At 54.1% G+C, this 5,000-nt stretch overlaps 1 pseudogene; it reads right to left on the bottom strand.

The window, feature by feature from the left end:
• Positions 1-4,672: 4,672 nt before the first annotated feature.
• The window catches only part of LOC143351083 (large subunit ribosomal RNA), a 3,120-nt pseudogene continuing 2,792 nt past the window's right edge, over positions 4,673-5,000 (bottom strand).

The raw sequence follows: 5,000 nt of genomic DNA on the forward strand, positions 1-5,000 counted from the left end.
GAGTCGAAGTAGAGCACTATGGATGGATCCATAAGCACATTTAACTACCTCGGCCTCTATACGGTCCAGCCCAGGGCATTTGCCTCGCTTTAAGCGCGATACTGCAGCTCCGAGCTCATTCCTCGTGAAGACTGGACAGTCTTCAGTCGGCGGATCGGTTGCAGCATCAGCTCTGGTGTTTGCTTGCTCCGGCGTTTCATCCGTGGACGAGTCGTCCGGGATTAGCGCCTGTAGGAGCTGCGAGGCAGTCGATTCCCAGTCAGTCGTATATCCTTCCGGCGTTCGAATGTTAGAGACCGCAGTCTCAACACAGAGTTTCTTTTGGGCGATCTTGTAAACAAGTCCCCATGGCTCTTTATTCCCCTGCTCCGTCACAAAGTTCTGCCAGCTTTGTGCTTTCGCAGCGCGCACTGCGGCTGTGTAGGCGAGTCTAGATGTTCGATACTCAGCCTGCTTTGCCGCTCTCTCCTCCGAGTTCCTCTCGCGCTGAAAGGCTCGTCTAAGTCGATAGACTCGCGCTTTCATTCTCGTCAAATTTTCCGTCCACCATGGGACGGACTTCGAATGCCACTTCTTGGGGCGCATTGAGGCATTGCACGCATCGATGATCGATTTCTCGACCTCTTGTGCTAGGTGTTCGACTTCCCTGCGGCAACCAGTGCCGAGGGGTAATTGCCTCGCGCCCTCAAGAAGAACTTGATCAAATCGCTCCCAGTTCGCATGCAACGTGCGGAATCGAGGCTGTGGGCTTCGATTCTCATTCACGTCCGTGAACTGTAAGACAAAATCAATGAGTCGGTGGTCACTGGAGGTCCAATCCTCGTGAACCGTCCAGTTTCGCACAATTGTCGCCATGTCTGGAGTCGATAATGTGACATCGATCCATGACTCACCGGCAGGGCTGGAGTATGTAGGAATACTCCCAGCCTCGTTCAAAATCGTCAAGTCGTGTAATGCGATAAACTCTTCGAGTTTCTCGCCTCGCGTGTCCGGTCGAACGCTTTCTCCCCCCCAAAGGTGGGATTTGGCATTGACGTCCGCGGCTATCACTACTCGACGGTGTTGGAGAGCATCGAGTGTCCTCTCCAAGCGTGCCAGACTTGGTTCAATGTCTTCCGAGCATTGAAAGTACTGGCTAACGAGGTAGAAACTACCGAAGGGTCCGCTAATGCAAACGCAGGAGGTGTGAGTATCACACAGCTGTGTGATTTTTACCACCGAGATGTCCGGGTTTCTGACCACTATTGCGGCCATAGCCCGTTCATTCTCGGCGATCACCTTCGCCGTGAGCCCAAAGCCTGGAATCTGTCCCTGAAATTGGTAAGGTTCCTGCATGAGCAACACGTCGATCTCCTTTGCGTGCATCAGCTCGCTCACCTCACCATGAACAATTAGCGCACGCCGCATATTATGCTGCGCGATGCGCAATTGCCTTAGAGGATTCTCCGGGTTGTTTCTATCCATAATTCGTACGAGATACTGCTAGGTCTAAAGCTGCCTTATAGGCAGGGCAGTTTTTGTCTCGCGACTTATGGTTGTGCTGATTACCTCTTGATTTACAGTTTGAGCAAGTTGGGGACTTACTCTTCGCCGTACAAGAGGCAATGGTATGCCCTTCTTCGGAGCAGTGACCGCAAACCTCGTTTTTCGCTTTGCAATGTTTGGCCATGTGGCCAAACATTTGACACTTAAAGCAGCGTGTCACCGAAACGTAGTCCTGCACTCTGCATGACGACCACCCCAGGTACACTCTGCCCGAGCTCTTCAGCCGCTGGCGAACCTGCGGACTGACTTCCATGACCCAGTTGGCAGTGTCCTTTTCCTTCGGGCCGGTTGCAAACCGGACCTTCAGGCTGGACGACACATCCCCCTGGGTCATATCGCTGAGGTTTTGCTTCCAGATACTGGAAGAAACCTCCTCTTTCCTCATCGCCTTAGGAACGTCATACACTATAAGTGTAGGGTTCCTCAAGGTCGGTAGAGTAGCTGAAAGCCCTACTTCTTTCAGCTTCGCGCAGTTGACGAAGGCCTTTAGATCCTCCTTGCGTTCAGTCTCGACGGCTATGCCACCGGAGTGGATGCGTCGGACGGACCTCACGCGGATCTTGGCTTTCGCCGGCTTGACCAGTGACAGAACAGTTTGTTTGGTCACGTCGCTGTTCTGTCCTTTCCCTTTCGGCGGGAAAATACGCACCACATGTCGTGGTGGTTTTACCGCTTCTGGGGAAACTCGATTCGCGTCGACCTTTACCGCTTGCGCGTAGGTCGTTGCTGCACGAACTGGTGCAGGTTTTGCAGTCGGACGGGAACCCGTCGTCTGCGAAACCGTAGGGGCAACCCTCTCTGCGATCCTCTGGGAGGCTCTCACCTCTTGCCGGATCGCCGCGAGCTGTCCTTTTAGGAAAGAGTTCTGGATAAGAACCTCCTGGACTAGCTCGTAGAGAGCTGCCGCGTTGCCTACGATCAAGGCTCCGGTCTCCTTGCTGAGCCTGGATTCTTTTCCAAGACAGCTGGTCCGGATACCCTTGAACAGTTTCGAGGCCTCTCCATTGATTTTATCGAGAGGCCTGTTCGATGGACCAGGTGTCGCCTCCGCCGACACCTTTCCTGGCAACTCCTCGCCGCTTTTCTGGGCTTTTTCCGCCCTTTGCGGCTTCTCTTTCTTCACGACGGTTACCCAACCGTCGCTGTCGACTTCATGGCCCTTTCCTCCGTCCGGGGACGTGGCGTTGCCTTCTGAGGTTGCCTTTGGCTTTTTGGCCTCTGGCTTCCTCGGTGGAGTTGTACGGGGTGGTGTCCCCGGTCCGTCCTTCTTGATATCCTTTGTCGGCGCAGGGGATATCGTTCCTGCAGGCTTAGATGATGTAGCCTTGCTTCGTAGCGTCGGGGGTCTGGTGCTGGGGGGCGTTTTAGCGCCCTTCCCAACTTCAACCTCCTTCGCCTTTTTCTGGGGTGGTGAGACCACCCCAGCCTTTTTACTCGCTGCCGTCGTCCTGCCGGGGGCAACGACGGTAGCCTCCTTAACTCCCTTTTCCCCCTTGCGAGGTACCGAGGCGTCTATCGGCGTCAATTTAATTTTAGGATCCATATTTGTCTGGAAACTGTTTCGTCCCGGCGTGTGTCCCGGCCTCCATGGACCCTCAATTGGAACCCGGCTCCGCCTGGGTTAGGACTTGCACCCGGGATATAGTCCGCGAACAAAGGCCGACCGGGCTTTCCCCGGACTCCTAGGTTCACTTCCTCGCCCAATAGAACCCACGAATGGTGTTCCGAGCCGATTGACTAGGCACAGGGCTGCTTTTCTCGCCTAGCCGCCTGTCTAGACGAAGCAGAGGCCAAAGGTACGTGTTGGGCAGCTACACTCCCGCAGGAGAGAGGGCCCTCAGATCCCAGGATCCTCCTTTCCGCCGACACAGGTCGCCACGCACGGCAAACACGTGGGGAACAAACCTCAAGCAGATGTTCCCTCTGCTTCGCTACGCCCGGTTTCTGTTCCCTGTTTTGCAGGGAACCCGCTGCGTAGCTAGGACATGACCTCGGGCATCATGTCCCTGTAGCATTAGCTCCAAAACGTGGGACTCGTCCTTAGCACGACTAGTAGAACTCACAATGCCATCATCAACTATGCTCTTGACGCTTCAGCGTCCTTTTGCCATCGCCAACGACGGGAGCTGCTGTCAGCAGCGCGACGACGGTCTTACATGTATAAATACATGTTGTCTTTCGTCGTTGGCGTACCTTTCAGTGTTTTCGTCATACGCTGCATATCCTTCCTATATGCAGCGTCCGTATGGCAAGGACTCCGAGTCTGACAGAGCCGTACACCACCGGTTTACAGCTCGGAGTTGAGCTGGTCTAGGCGGAGTCTTCTAATGGCCAGGGGAGCGATCCACGTTTCGAGGCCCGTCTCCCTACCTAGGATACTAGCGTGGTTTCCCAGCCGACACCTTCAGGCAGTAGGGAGCAGCTCAGCTACTTCTACGGTGGCCTCCTTCCGTCATTCGTCTGGCATTACGACGTCTGCCACCAGATGTTTTGGTGTGCTGGGTTCTGCCAAGCCCAGCGGCGTATTGCTTTTCCCAGCGGCGTATTGCTTTTGGGGACGCAAACAGACGTCGTTTCGTGTCTCATCCTGATCTTGGTTTTTTGCTTAACGTGAAAAGGGGGCATATAGCCCCCTTTTTTTGATTTCTGGTGTCAGGATCGCCTCCTCGGAAAAGCATTAAAGCAAAAAGGGGGCTTAAAGCCCCCTGGTATGAGTTAGGTCTTTATTGGAGAAGCCCCAGATGTTCGAGTAGGAACTTTTGAAAAGTTCCTTAAAGTGAAAAAGGGGCATATAGCCCCTTTTTGTGCAATATATACCTTCTCCAATAAGCCTTAACGTGAAATGGGGGCCGAAGCCCCCAGGTGTTAAGTATACGCTAGTCATAATGCTTCCCCATCTCTCTTTGCTTTCCTGACACCACTCCTTCCTGACATCTCTGTTTTGCACAGAACGAATGACGGATCACGTCTTGCTCGGGTAGGTGGGGTCGCTACTCCCATACGGTGTGCCCCTGCACCGCCCCTGCCGAAACCAGAGCCCCGTTGGCCGGCATAAATGCCGTTTCCAGCGTCCACCGCGAGGAGGAGGGGTTGGCACATGCGATCCTGGTGCCGTATAGCAAGCTATACGCCCGGACGGCTTCTAGACGCCAGTAGATAGGGACAGTGGGAATCTCGTTAATCCATTCATGCGCGTCACTAATTAGATGACGAGGCATTTGGCTACCTTAAGAGAGTCATAGTTACTCCCGCCGTTTACCCGCGCTTTTTTGAATTTCTTCACGTTGACATTCAGAGCACTGGGCAGAAATCACATTGCGTCAACACCCTTGGGGGCCATCGCAATGCTTTGTTTTAATTAGACAGTCGGATTCCCCTAGTCCGTGCCAGTTCTGAGCTGAGTGTTGAATGGCGGCCGAAGAGGACGATCGACGACGGCAAGCCGCCAACGAAAG

Source organism: Colletes latitarsis, unplaced genomic scaffold (genome assembly GCF_051014445.1).
Source record: "Colletes latitarsis isolate SP2378_abdomen unplaced genomic scaffold, iyColLati1 scaffold0068, whole genome shotgun sequence".
Lineage (NCBI taxonomy): Eukaryota > Metazoa > Arthropoda > Insecta > Hymenoptera > Colletidae > Colletes > Colletes latitarsis.